This window comes from Phyllostomus discolor, chromosome 7 (assembly GCF_004126475.2).
Source record: "Phyllostomus discolor isolate MPI-MPIP mPhyDis1 chromosome 7, mPhyDis1.pri.v3, whole genome shotgun sequence".
Taxonomy (NCBI): Eukaryota; Metazoa; Chordata; class Mammalia; order Chiroptera; family Phyllostomidae; genus Phyllostomus; species Phyllostomus discolor.
In genome coordinates, this window is record NC_040909.2 from 47464924 (window position 1) to 47479985 (window position 15062).

Below are 15062 nucleotides of genomic sequence, written 5' to 3' on the forward strand. Positions count from 1 at the left end.
AATTGAAATGAAAGTAGACAAATCACACTATTGGTTTTACAGAAATAAAAAGGATTATAAGAAAGTACTATAAACAATTTGCATCAAGAAATTGGATAACCTGGATGAAGTGGGCAAATTCCCAGAAATACACCATCTACTAAAACCAAATCACGAAGAAATAGAAAATATAAATAAACCTATAACTAGTAAGGAGATAGAACCAGTAAGCAAACATCTCCCAACAAACACCCTGAACAAGATGGCTTGACTTAGGAATTCTCCCAAAATTTTAAAGAATTAACATCAGCCCTTCTCACTTTCTTCCCAAAAATTAAAGATGAGGAAAAATTTCCTAACCCATTGCATGAGACCCTTTTTACCCAGATACCAAAGTCAGACAAGACACTAACAAGAAAGCTACACCAATATCTCTGATGAAACTTGATGCAAAACTTCATCAGCATATTAGAAAGGACTATACACCATGACCAAGTAGGATTTATTCTGGGACTGCAAAGATGGTTCAACTTACGAAAATCAGTCAATATAATATACCACATTAACAAAATAAAGAAATAAAAACCACATAAACATCTCAACTGATGCAGAGAAAGCATTTGACAAAGTTCAACACTCATGATTTAAAAAAAAACAAAAACAAACCCTCAGGAAACTAGGAATCGAAAGAAGTTTCCACAACACAACAAAGGCCACATGTGAAAAGCCCTCAGTTAACATCGTACTCAATGGGGAAAGACTGAAATCTTTAATATCAGGAGGAAGACAATGGTGCCCACTTTTGCTACTTTCATGCAACATAGTAGTGATAGTTCTAGCCAGAACAATTAGGCAAGAAAAAGAAATGAAATCATCAAAATTTTAAAGAAAGAAGTAAAATTATCTCTTTGCAGATGACATGATTTCATATTTAGAAAACCTTAAAAGATCACACACACACAAACTGTTAGAGTTAATAAGCAAATGCAACCAAGTTTCATGATTCAAAATCAACACAAAAAATCAGCTACATTTCTATCCACCAGTAATGAAAAATCTAAAAGAAATTAAAGAAACAATTTCATCTGTAATAGCATCAGAAAGAATAAAGTATGTAGAAATAAATTTACCCAAGTAATTGAAAGACTTTATACTGGAAACTATAAAACATTGCTGTCAGAAATTAAGACATAAAGAAATGGAAAAATATCCCTTGTTCATAGATTGGAAGACTTAATACTGTTAAAATGGCATCATTGCCCAAAGCAATCTACAGGTTCAATGTATATTCCCTATCAAAATCTTAACAGTGTTTGTTTTGTTTTGTTTTCCAGAAATAGAGAGAGCCATCCTAAAATTCATATGGAATCTGAAGAGACTCTAAGTAGCTGAAACAGTCTTGGAAGAGAATGAAGCTGAAGGACTCAATTTTTTAATGTCAAAACTTACTACAAAGCTACAGTAATCAAAAGCAGTATGGTGGTGTGGGGTAAGGCAGACAGGTAGACCAGTGAGAGAGAGGGCCCAGAAATAAACCCTTGCACTGATGGTTAATAGATTTTTGACTAGGGTGTATATTTTACCACAATTTTTAAAAATTACAAAAAAAAAAACCCCTACACCACATGCAATACTAAGGATGTTACTGAGTGATTCAAATCTAATAGTGAGAAAAGTGTAAAGAAATTCAGGATAGTAGTTACCTCTGAGTAGGGAGGGGTATCCAGGTGTTTTCACTTGCAGCTGCCATATTTTCATTGTTAATCTACGTGACGGGCACTTGTATGTTTGTTATACAGTTTGATTGAGGGTCTCAAATAATTGATAATTCAAGTCAATAGGATTAGGAAGCAACTTGGGCAGCTTCACCAGGAGGTAGCGGGCCTACTGTACAGGAGCAAAGACAGACCCCTTCTTTGTGGGTTGCCACCAGGTCATTTACTCTCCTTGGCCCCAAACATCCCCAAACCACACCTCTTATCACAGTTCTTCCTCCAGCATCCCATTCTAGCACACCCCAACATGGAGGGGACCTTTAATTATTCTCAGAGATCCTAGTCTGGACTTGAACTAGGCACAGATTTCTCCAACTGCTGGGCAGGTATGGGACTGGGCACAGGTGGGCTAAACCGGAGCATTTCTGTCTGGACCTGACCCCTGCAGAAAGGAAACTTCCTTGGGTGCCTCTGCCATCCTCCCCCACCCCTAAGCAGGATCCTCAGTGCAGGATTTGCTGAATAACGGAGGCCAGAAAACCCAGGGCCCTTGCCCACTCTCAGTTCCCCTTTTCGGGCGCACATGTGGCCCAGCTCTCCACCCTCCTCCATGGCTGGAGTGGGGTGGGCTTTCCTTGTCTCCCTCAGCAATCCTGATGCCCAGGCTCAGGGGAGGCTCTACCTCAGAGCAACATTTCCTTGTTTCTGAGACCCTCAGAAGGTGCTGCCTCCCCCTGCCCCTCAGAGGCCAGGCCTTGGGCTCACAGTGTTGGAAGGCGGCAGGATCTGTACTCACTGTGTACACTGGGGATGAAGGGGGGCTGCTACCCAAAGGAAAACTCCTTGGGGACAGGGACCCCCCTAACCCCAAGTACAGTGCTCCCTCAGGCTTCCAGATTAGGTGGGTAGACAAACTGACTGATAAGGATAGAAAAGGGGGTGGCAGGAGTGTCAGGGAAACAGCCCTTTCCACTTTCCTGGGCTTCCTGGGCTGCCTGGGCAGGGAAGGAGCTCCCTGGCATTGGCTGTGTGGAGATTGAGGGGTGGGCTGGAGATGGAGCTGGGACCAGGGAGAGACAGGATAGCAAGTGTGTTAATTTGAGTGTGTATGTGTGTGTGTGTGTGTGTGTGTGTGTGTGTAAAATGGGGAAATCCTATCATGGGTGGGGGCTGAAGTGGGTGGAATTGCATCCAAAGCATTCTTTTGACTCTGAGTGCCTGTACTCCTGACCCACCCTGTTTCCTGGGACAACCTTGTCTCTCCACTTATGAGGCTCTGATCAGGTGAGGAAGAGGCTCAGCCAAACACCATGCATGGAGGAGAGGAGACTTCCACCTGCCCTGCTTCCTAGTCCAGGGGAGAAGACCTTTATTCCACACTTATCGTCAAGAAGCACACAGCAGCTCCACCGAGCCACACCTTCCATCTAGCTGGTCAGCCTGGGGCACTTCTGTCTGGGAAGTAAGGCTTTGGCCAGTTAAAGCCAGCACCCTCAATGCCAGTGAAGGAACACAGAAGATGAGTTGAGTGCAGAGATGATGTTAAATGAGTGGTAACAATGGGGGGGCCACCATGCCCTACTAACTATTGCTAGCAGCTTTCATCACCATAGTACTTTGTAGCAACTAACGATTCTCTTAAAATTCTGAAATCAGTAGGTGAAGATTTGTATTGAAAAAATTGCCACATTTCATGGTCAGAATTTCTTGTATGACAAGACAGATTTCCATTTAATTCTGAGCTTGTGACTAGTTGCACAACAAATCTGATGATTTTGCTGGACTCAAATTGCAAAAGAATTGTTACAAGAATAAAATGCTGACCCACCTTTTCTGGAGTGCCTCTACTTGGGCCACAGGCTGTCCCCACAGTCACACAGCTGGAGAATGACAAAACTTTATGAAACAACCCTTTGAATAGGGTTCTTCTCAATTTTTTGGCATGCACGTGTGTGTGTGGGTGCATGTGCTCCCTTTGTAGCTTTTGGCCAGTGCAGTGCACAGAAGTCTTGGCTTCTGTTGGTCACCCAAGAAGAGATGACAGAACCTCGGAGGAGCGTCGAGCAGCCTCAGCCAGTCCTGCATGCAAAATGAGGACCTGCTTCAGCCTTTGAGAAGTTCAGCTGAGGCAAGGCCAAAGGCAGTCTGCTTTGGGCACAGCTGGGGAGCACGTGGAACTTTCCAGAAGGATCCCCTTTCTAGGAATTTAACCAAAAGAGAGTTCTACACAGCTGTGAAAAAATAAGACCAAGCGATCTGAGTTGTTTATGCTGGCAAACAGTGCCAAAGCCCTAACTGTCCACCAATAGGGGATGGCACAGTAAAAAAATGGGACCACCCACAGGAGGGACTCTGTTAGCAGAACCAAACACAAAGCTCTGCTTCTCGTGAGCATCAAGGCCCTTGGTACCCCGAGACTGGTACTCTCCCTGGAGATACTTGACCTTCATACCTGTCTCTGTGCCTGTGGGCCAGGGTGGTGCCGATAATTCTGAGAGAGAACTGCAGAAAGTGTGGTGGGGGCCATGGCTATCCTTGTCTGTCTGCTGGTCTCTGGGGGTTGTTCTCAAATGGAATATTTGGGGCAGGTCACCTGCCTTTGACCTGTTCTTATTGTGAGACCTTGGACAAGGTTCTCAACCTCCTAGGCAGGGCTTTGTGTGGGTAAAATGAGCAGTACTCTGTTCTGCTGCCTTTGACCAATCTCAGAGCTCTGCTGCCTTTGACCAATCTCAGAGCTCCATTAAGCCACAGAACCAACTGAATTATAATTATAGTAATAATAATAGAGGCAGGTACCCTGTACTCAGTGCTTTGCATGGATTACCACATTTAATCCCCCAAAGACTGGGTGGGGGGGAGGTTTATCATCATCATCGACATTACTGTCAGCTCCATGTCAGAGAAAGAGGAAGAAGCCTAAGAGGCCAGGACCCACCCCACCATAGGCCTAACCAACAAGTCCACACCACAGGAGCCAAAAAGTCATGGTTAGCACATGAGAAGGGTGGAAGGTGCCACATGCCCACATCAGGGCCCGGGGAGCCGAGAAGATGGTGAAGATTCAGCTGCCTTCCCGCAGCCTGGCAAAGCCTTCCCAATGGCACGAGGATCTCATCACTCAGCCCTGTGGTGAGTGAAGGTGAGTGCTGGCTGGTGGCCCAGGGTAAGCAGGGTCTTGGTCAGAGAGAGGAGACCTGGCTGGGTGGTGATGGTCCAGCAAATAACCATGGACAGCGGCCATCTCCTCCCACAGGAACCTCACTGCCACCCCAACCCAGGCCACCACCTTCTCCAAGATGGTGCAGCAGGCTTCCTCATGACCCCATGGAATCTCTTATCCCAAGAGCCCCGCCTAGCCTGTCCCCTGCCCCACCCATCACCTCTTACCCCATCAGGAGCCTCACTTTCTAGGTTCCAGGTGCACAGACACCTTCCCCTCCTCTACCCTCCTCCTCCTAGGGCTTTGCCTGTGCTGCTCTCTCTTCCAGGTATATGTCCCCACCTCCTTCCACCTGGGTCACTCCTCCCCTTCTCTCAGCCATCACTTCCTCTGTGAAGCCTTCCTCCATCACTGGCCACATCTATCCTGGGGTTTCTCTTTGTGCCACTTACTGGGACCTCAACAGACTACGAGTGAGATGAGCTGTCAAAGGCCCATCGCCCCAGCTGAGGGCTCTGTGGCCTGGCCCCAGAGTGGTGCTCTGTAATGCGGGCTGAATGAACACATGGTGGAGATGAGCCTGCACATGGCCTACAGTTCCCCGCACATGGGCTGAGGCTGAACTCACGTGTGTGCCAGGGCAGACACAGGTACCACATGGGGGTGGGGCACAGGGATGTTTTGTATCCTAACCTGATAACCAGGTGTATATACAAATCAAAACTAATTATCAGTACTGTGTGTATGTTGTAACCCAATTTTTTAAAAATTAAAAAATTAAGGCATTTTCTTCAGGAGTCAAGTTTCTAGGAATTTCATCTCCCACATATTGATGCACAATAAACAAGTGAATCACAAATTCTTTTCTCTTGAAGTAGCTAGTCATTGGCTGCTTCAGAGACCACTTTAGGCTGCTTGGGCAGGGCCCACTGGCCCCTGGGCTCTGCTGGTGCAGCAGCTGAGAGGGGCCACACAGCAGGGCAGAGGATGGCCAGGATAGAACGTGCCTCCAGCTGCCAGGAGAGACCTAAGGTGGGAGCCCTCAAGCCTGACACTACACCAAAGGCCGGGCTTTCACCCCCAGCTCTTCCAGGACTTGCTGAGTGACCCAGCCAGGGGTTTCCTATTGGTAACGCACCAGCCTCTGCATGTGGGGCCTTGTGCCCTACGTTCCGGGCATCTGCCCTCTGTACACAGCCTCCCATTCACCGGCTGGTATCCCCCTTTCTCTAAAACTTCCATGGTGGTGGTCTTACTCAAAGCAGTAAGGAGGGAAAACGTAGTGTCCTAACAGCTCTGTGTCGGGGAGAGGGGGAGTGGGTGGTGGCCTGGGTGCAACACCCCAAGGGACAGCTCCTTGGGCTTCCCTTCATTTCTTTTCCTCATAGACATGTCTGTGGATTCAATCTGAGTGGGTGATATGCTCACTCACACAAGGTATGTTTAGGAAGCAGGGTACAATATCAAGGTCACTCCTAGGGGTGACTCAATTCATTACCCCAGGGCCCCTACCAGAATGAATCACCTGACTGAGTGGGGGGATGGGCAGGAGTGGCCCCTGAAGAACAGAGGTGCCCCTCCAAACATTAACTGCCCTGTACTCTGCGCTGCACTATGCCTGGGCGAGTGGGTTCCAGCAGCAGAGAAGTGAAAGTAGGGACGCAGGGGCCACTACTGGAGGTGGGAGCTGGTAAATCAGAGCCAAAGCCAGAGGAGGGCTGAGGAGACAAGAGCTCCTGGTGCCTCAGCTTCCACACAGTAATGACACAACACCAGAAAGCGTGATTGCTCTTCCCTCTCTAGGGTTGCTAAAGGTTCTCCTTGGGCCAGGCACCATGGGATCCAGAGATTACCAGAAGCCTGGTGACCTAGTGGCCATGAGTTACCAAATTTCCACCTTGCAGGCCTGTCCACAGAGCTGCCACCATGTTTGTTCACTTACAGTCTTCAATGGAGGAGAGAGGAAGGGGTGCTCATAGCTCCCAGAGCCAGGCAAACAGCAGGCACTCAATACAAGCTTGCTATGTGACTGGCATATAAAAATACATTGTTCACTTCAGGAAAGGAGACAGACATGGAAACCAAGACACAGAAGGCAGTGACTTCTCTTAAAAGGTGTGGGGCCAGAACTGCTGAATCTGCTCACTTCCGTCCACCTCACAGATTGCTGCCTTGATCAGGCTCCAGCATGTCCTGCATCACCTTGTGCAGGATCCTCCTGATGGCACCTGAGCAGTGTCCCTGCTATCACAACCCCTTCCCATGGCGCCTCACAGTCTGCTCTTCACATGGCAGCTGGGTGATCCCAGCATACAGGGGATCCTAGAACCAGTGGAAGATCAGCTTGGGCCTCACCAAAGTAGCTTCATACACAGAGACCGTTAGCAGAACAGACAATGGCCCCTTCCAGTCGGGACAGATCTGAGTGGGAGAATGCCTATGAAATGCCCTTGCCAAAAAACTCAAACCTGTATCTGCTCACACTTCTAGATCCACCCACCAGTTCGGAGGTCACAGGTCAAAGGAGCACGTGAAAGAACACCCAGGGACCCTACCAACAAAATCCAGGCCACCAGAATCTCCACTCATTTCCTGAACAACAAATTTAGTGAAAAGTAAATGAGACAGACAGAGATGGAGGGCGATCTATAGGTTACAAAAGAATAATCTAGATCCCGGGAATCTGAAAGGCTCTGTGGTTATGTTGTTAAAAAAAACTGAAAAGTTGACAAAAACATACTGAGAAGACATACATACTGAAAAGTTGACAAAAGATAAAGGATATTGGGAATTTGGCTTAAAATAACACCAGGGTTTACAGATGAAACAGGATTGCCCATGAGGTGATGGGAATACTGAATTTGATAATCTTTTCTGGCTAATTTTGTACATGTTTCAAAATTTCCATAACAAAAGAGGTTTTTGTCTGTTTTAAATCTCAAATATCCCTACTAAACAAGGGAGAGAAAGAAACTAGGGCAGGAGAGCCTCCTGGGCAGAGAGCCAGGTCCCAGCTGGGGGATTTCAAACCACTGCACAGAAGTTTGGGGTGCTCTGCAAATGCTTGCTACCAACTTCCTCCTTCAGGTCCACCTTCCAGCAGTTTTCAAAATCTCAATTAAAAAGCACCCACTTACACCCAGATGGGGCAATCCGTGGCCAGTGCACTGGCCCATGCACTATTTTTGATCCTCTGTGAAAGGTACAGAATTGAAAGTCAGAGTTTAGAAACTTTTACAGCAATCTGACACTAACTTTATGTCTGTTCAATTGCAATAAGATAATGGGCTTACATTTTATGTGTCTACTTTAATTATTTTAATCCTCACCTGAGGATATGTTTATTGGTTTTTTTACAGAGAGGGAGTTGGGGGTGGGGGAAGAGAGACACACACACAGACAGACAGATGGATATCGATGTGAGAGAGAAACATTGATCGGCTGCCTTTCATATGAACCCCAGGCAGGGATTGAACCTGCAACCTAGGTTTGTGCCCTGACCGGGGATCAACCCCACAACCTTTTGGTCCACAGGACAATGCTCCAACCAACTGAGCCACCTGGCCAGGACTATGTGTTTACATTTTTATTAAACAACTTTTATTGGTTTTTTAAAACTGGCCTGTGAGAGATTAAACCTTAAAAACCAAACAAATGACTGGTCCTTCACCACAGAGAGTCTGGGAGGCACTCTTACGGACTGGACATGAATCTCCTGGGGACCAAAACCCACCTGCATAGGTGTCCTGCCAAAGACCCCAGATCAAGTCCTCCCTTCCCATCATCTGCAGGTGGGACACCAGCACTGCCTATAAACACAGTACTGACTACACGCTGCCAAATCTGCTTGATTTTAACCCATGTTCCCTCTGCACCACCACAGGACCAGAGCCACATTCCGCTGATGGTGGCCAGCAAGGCCAGGAGGTGCTGAGCACCCACTTGTCAAGGCACCATCACTAGCCATGGTGTGACAGTGATACCAGATCATCTCTGGGAGAAGCCTAGTGGGCATGCACACTTTTGTTTATAATCTGCTGGCACAGTGGCAAGATGTTAGTTAGCCAGCCAACTTACACATATAGTGAAATGTAAGGCTGTAAAGAGAGCTGCTTAAAAAAAACCCCCACTGCTTCCTTGTGTCAACTACAAATTACTCTCTCACTGAACTAAACTGCAGGAATCAACCAATCCTGTAAGACACCAACTCGTACCCATGGAACCCTGGTTTCCAGAGTGTGCTCATAACAGGATCACTGTTCTTAACCTGACATGCAAAAAAAACAAACAAAGAAATCACAGCATGCTCTCCCTCCAGGGAGCACCCCCACACCTTTCTCCCCTGTAAGGTGTGCATCTCCTGGACTCTAAGGGTCCGCACAAGGCTTGCATCCAGGGGAGCACTGGGCAACAGCAGCTTGCCCTGGGATAACCACCTAAACATGTTTCCAAGGCTCCCTTTTCTCAACTTATCAGTGAGCTAACAGCAGCCCCAACTTGGCTACTTCTGTCACTGTGACTTTTACTTCCCAGTGAGCCAAAGTGTAAGTGAAACACAGATCCAGCTGCCTGCCGCTACAAAAGTCAACACTCAAGAGGCAGGTGCTTATGTAAAGGACAGTGGTTCATTTTCAGGTGCTAGCCACCTGGAAAATGGGGGACTCATGTCTGAAAGCCCATCTCCACTTCTCAGTGGAGGCAGACATTTTTTATAAGGAGGGAAGCAAAACAAAGAGATCAAGAGAGTGTCAAAAACTTCTCTACATGCAGACTAGCACAGTCCATTCCTATAAGGCAAGTGATGGTCCTGAGTGCATCATCCTGGTTTGGTCATCCTGGATTCACATCCTGGCTCCACGGTTGAAGGCCAGCAAATCTCTGGAGCTGGGATGCCTGCAGGTTGGAGTCTGTATGTTTTGAAATCAGTTCCTAGAATTCTCATACAAACATGCTGTTTATCTATAAGCTACATGTTAGTCAGAGTCAGCGCTTAAAGAAACAATGTCAAAAGAATGGTGGGGTGGGTTACAATTTCCCACCATTACAATTTTCCAGTTACGAAAGCAGCTCTGCCTATGCTCGTTTCTTTCTTATAACATTTGAAGAGAGCCAAAGCAACCCCACCTAGGCTCTCTCCACTATTGCTTCTTCTATCCTAAGCCTTTCTTTGCTTCGTTGTCCCAAACTTTAATAAACATACTCTCAAAATAAAAAAAAATCACAAATGTGAGCTTATAAGATAAACACAAATATACAACCTCTGCGAGCATGTGTTTTATATATTGGGGTTCTGCCTTCAAGTTTCACTACTTTTTAAAAAAGTTAAAGGAGTTGGTGGTCAAGATCCTTTGGGCTGCAGCCCTAACTTTGCTACCATTCATGGTTTTTGCAACTCTGGGCCTCAGTTTCTTCCTATAAAATGGGAACAGAGACCCCCATTTCACAGGTTTGTTAGGAGAGCAAAAGCAAATAGCTAAAACACACTTTAAAGAATTAAAAGTGCAAAGCCAAAACTTCATGATGATCCATTTCCTCCTCCATTAAGTGTGAACAGTGATGCTGCAACTATAATCAATAATATTATGAATAACAGATTAATTAAAGTGTCACTGTCCAAAAAAAGATCCCCAAGTCTGCTATGTGCGCTCAACAGGGTGCTTCCTGCTTCACCCCTTGAAGCCTCCAGGAATGCTCCCTGTAGCCCGTGAGGCCAGCTTCATCACCCCACATACAGATGGGACTTTGAACAAACAACAGTAGCTGCCTCCTCTGCGTTCTGGACTTTCTTTGAGACCTCAATGTGATAGCACATGAAAATCAATGCAAGTACAAATTGGTTGTGACATCATAGGATTTCAACAGGAGCAGTAGTATTAATGTGGAGTTAACCCGTGCCCTGTGTGTGTGTGCTTTCCTGGGCCAGCCCCTCCTTACCAGAGCAGAGGAAATGTTTGCAGTGTGGCCCTGTTGGGAACAGTGGGTGCAAGCCCTCAGTGTGGCTTCAGGGTCCCTGGCTCAAAGCAGGCATGACTGTTGACTCTGTGAAGCTCAACCAGCTGGAGCAGAACGTGCCACTGGGGCCCTGGAAGGCAGCCAGCATTCACCAGAAACGGCTTGCTCTTCACCGGACAATGAGTCCACTGTTACCTTGTGGGGCCTTGATTAATATTTGCAAAAGGAACGAAGTGGAAAATTCCACCTGTGTGGGTGGAGGTAGGGCCTGGGACATGTCAACAACCCTAATGGCCTTTTCCTCCCAGTATGGATCTGGTAGATATACAAAGGTCTGATAACAGTGACAGAACCTGAGCGTCACTTGGGTCTAAGGGAGTTTCCCTATTTGGATCATAGAGATATTTGTTTTTTATTGTTCTGCCTCCCACAACACCTTTAAATCTTTCAACTTTCCTCCTATCTCTTCAGAGTCACCCAACAGCCTTTGCCAGTCCAGCAGAGCTGATGTCAAACCCATGTTATAGATGAGGGTGACTTAGACTCCAAGACAGCAAGAGCCTCCCCCAAGGCTGCAGCTGGTGAGTAAGTAGCTCAGCCAGGAGACATGGAGCCGTGGGATCTCAACCCCTCAGCTGTGACACAGAGCCTGTCCCGGGCAGTCTGGGGTCAGGGACCATGGGTGCTGGACAGAGTGATCTTCCAGCTCTAGTAGAGTCCCTGGCCTTCACCCACTGGAGGAGGACAAGGAGCAAGCCCAACTCAGCTCTCCCAGATGGGCAGGCTTAGGTGCTGGCCTTTGGGGAAAATATGCATTCACTCATCCATTCAAGCATTTAATGAGAGTCTATGAAATACCCAACATGAAGTGACACTGCACAGTGGCTCTTTCAGACACACATACCTGGAAGAGTTCATGACCAAAGTGGGAAGGTCAGAGTATCTCCAAAGGTCGCTTCCTTGAAAGACTTGAGTCACCTCATTTAGCCCTTTTCAATACAGTCTCATCTGCCCATTTTACAGAACTGAAAAATGAGGCTCTGGAATGATAGTTACTTTCCCAAGGTCACAGAGAGAGAAGAGGCTGGGACCTCCTGACCCGGTGTGGCCCTGCCTCCAATTTATAAAGCCACAGCATTACTGAGCTTAGGCATTCAAACAAATGGTGTACCTTCTAGCAGGCCACTTTAGAATCTGCACACTAATCAACAAGGACCTTTCATAGAGAAACACTTTTTGGAATGACCTTCCGAGCAATGTGGAACCTCCTGAGAAGACAGGCAGGCACACCTGGATTGCCCACGGAGTACACCAGGTGAGGTTGCAGGGCTCAGGGCTCACCTCTCCATCCTTCACTCTGTTCCTGTCTACAGAGGTGATCAAGGGCATCATCCCCATCCAACAGAGGTTCACAGCCAGAGTAGTGTCATATCTCTGGCCCACACCCCTCAAGCCTGGACCCAGGGCAGTGGATGGGAGTACTCACTCAGTCTATGTCTCCCATCAGTGCCCAGCATTCCTCCTTCCCCACCTATTCACAAGCTCAGCAACCTCTACACCACCCTCACATCACCCTTTTTCTCTCCTTTGACCACCATCTTCTTCCCTGAAGAATCTTAGCTTTACCTTTTATTAAAACAAAGCCACTCTCACCATATTCCCGTATCTAAACCCACTTACTCCCATTCCCCCCTTACTGGCTCTTGCCAAACCACACTTGATTGTCAGTGACCTAAGCCAGGGGGACCCCTCAGGCCAGATGCAGCCACTATGGAGCAGGGCCTCTGCAGGTCAGGAGGTCTCAGCCTTCTCTCTCTGTGACATCCGCCCCATCTGACCCCACAAATTGCCCCTGTACCCCCCATGCATCTCCTCCTAGCCTTCACCTCCACTAAGCTCTTCTCCCCTGGGCCCTATCCTCCTCTCCTCTCTACCACCCCCTACAAATGTCAGCCTCACATATCCTATCTCCAGGCTTCACCTCTGCATCCCTGGTTGTCTCCAAAGCCTTCACAAGCAACTCCTTCCTACAGAAGGGCCTGCTTTGGCACACAACTGAAAATCCTACACAGCTCGGAGCCTAACCTGTGGCAGGGACTCAGCTATGTGAAGCAGTTTGGTTAGCAGCTACCTCCCTGCTGGTCTCAGAGGGGCTGGCATCCTACTGCCCTGCACAGTCAACCAGGCAGCCTTTCTAAAACTGAAAACTGACCACCACCTAAACCTCTGCTGTGGTTCCTTGGCACCATGGGACAAAGTTCATGATCTCAAGCTGGCAGAAGAGGCTATTTCCATCCGTACTTTCACAGCAGGGCAGGCACATGTGCCCTTCAACATACTCTCATTGCACTCACCCTCAGTCCAAGAGAGCCCATGAGCCAATACCCATGTGTCATTAACCTTTGCACCTAGTACTGGCACCCTGCAGGTGTTTGCTAAGAAAGACAGGCAACTATTAGAGCTGGAGATGATCTCAGGAACCACAGGGCTCAAAGCTACTCAGAAAGCTTGAGTGAGGATCACCCAGCCACAGGCAGGGGTGAGGTAACAATCCCACCTGAACCTTTCTCTTTGGTCAGGAACCAGACCAATCCTCTGGAAATGTCACCTAGAACCTCATCAGTATGCATGTCAGAACCCCCAGCTGACCTTGAGGCTGGGCCCTGTCCATGCAGGCCCAAATCTGAATCTGACAGGCAGGCCAGGCCTGGCATACAGTAGGACCACAGCAAGAACAGATGGTTGACTCTCATCTGATAAGTCAACCTCTCATCAATTACATCCATAAGACCCACATCCCTCTTTAGGTCTTGGTCTCCTCATCTATAGAAAGGAGCTAATTTAGCTTATAAGTTTGAGTGATCTTGACTGGTCAACCCACCTTGTCCTTTGCAAAACAGAGAGGGCTGAAGCAGCAGAATTCCAAGCTGTGTGATCTGTGATCCACTGTTTGCCCAGCTGAAATTTGTTACTCTTCCCCCAGCTGCACTGTCTCTCCCATCCAAGTACTAACCAGGCCCGACCCTGCTTAGCTTCTGAGAGCAGATGAGATCAGGTGCGTTCAGGGTGGTATGGCCGTAGACCACACTGTCTCTCAAAAATAAACAAACCCCCCACCCCCAAAAAAACACCTGCCCCCGCCCCCAACCTGTGTCAGAATTACGAGAGGGCTTGTTAAATGCAAATCCCAGCCTCTGCACCACCTGTGGCGGTTGGTAGGCATCTCTGAACAAGGGCCCAAAATTTGCATTTAAAGCAATGCTGAGAAATCCTGGACACACTGAAACTGGAGAACCAAAATTCCAAACTAGACCAATCCTCTAGAAATGTCACCTGGAACCCTACATATATGCATTCCAGAACCCCATCTGATATTGAGGCTGGACCCACTCCATGCAGGCCCAAAGCTGAACCCAGCAGGTGGGCCAAACCTGGCACATAGTAGGACCACAGCAAAAATAGCCTTGGGAGCCCCAAGCATTACTGTCAGGCTTCATTTTGGGGAGATCTACAATTACTAGAAAAGCCTGGGATGGAATAGGGGAATAAATTACATAGAACTTAGTTCCTGCAATAAACTAGCTCCGGGAAGAACTCAGTTAAGGCTGTGACTGCTCCTGTCCCACCCCTTTTGCTCCAGTGGTGCTCGCCCTTGCATAAAGTGGTGCCTCAGTCTCAGCTTCTAGCCCGGGAGCTTCCAACTCACCAAAGGTCTGGCCTGAGGCCGCGGGAGGCTGCGGCCAGGGCCGTATGGAGCAGGGGCAGGGGCCAATGCCCGGGCGGCAACGCTACGGGCTTGGTCGGCCGGGTGTAGGGGCACGTACCCCGCTACTCACCCTGGGCAGCTAGGGCCGAATGGTGGGACAGTGGACTGTGGCGGAACATGAGGAGCAGAGGCGGAGCAGGAGCGGGCGGCGGCAGCCTGGCCCTGCCCCGCTACACTATTAACTGTCCGCGCCGGCGCAACGCGCGCACTCTGCGACCGGGAGAGGAACCGCGGACGTCTCGCACTCGGTCAGCTCGGGGCAGTGACTGGAGCGCCCGGCTGCGAGCACCAGGCTGGCAGGCTGGCTCGGGCGGGCGGGGCGCGCACAGCCCCAGATGTGAATGCAATCGTGCACCTGGCTCACTGCTTGCACGTGTGCACGGGGTTGACAAGCGCTGCTGCTTGCTGGGCGTGCTTGGCTTGCGAAGGGTCGCGAGCCCCTTGACCCGGCCCAACCCTCCGAATCTGGCGGACTTTCACGTTCCCC

The 15062-nt window shown here is 48.4% G+C and overlaps 1 protein-coding gene across 4 annotated transcripts in view; it reads right to left on the reverse strand.

The window, feature by feature from the left end:
* The window catches only part of CHDH (choline dehydrogenase), a 35302-nt gene extending 20506 nt beyond the window's left edge, over positions 1-14796 (reverse strand). Inside the window, exons 1-2 of one of the 4 annotated variants that reach the window (XM_036030913.1) lie at positions 14646-14796; positions 7992-8050 (exon numbers count right to left, since the gene is read on the reverse strand). The gene's annotated coding sequence lies outside the window, so the exon portion shown is untranslated. Of the gene's footprint in view, positions 1-7991; positions 8226-14515; positions 14625-14645 lie in introns of those variants that run through there. The other 3 variants (XM_028518822.2, XM_036030915.1, XM_036030914.1) reach the window with 3 other exon arrangements.
* Positions 14797-15062: the final 266 nt, after the last annotated feature.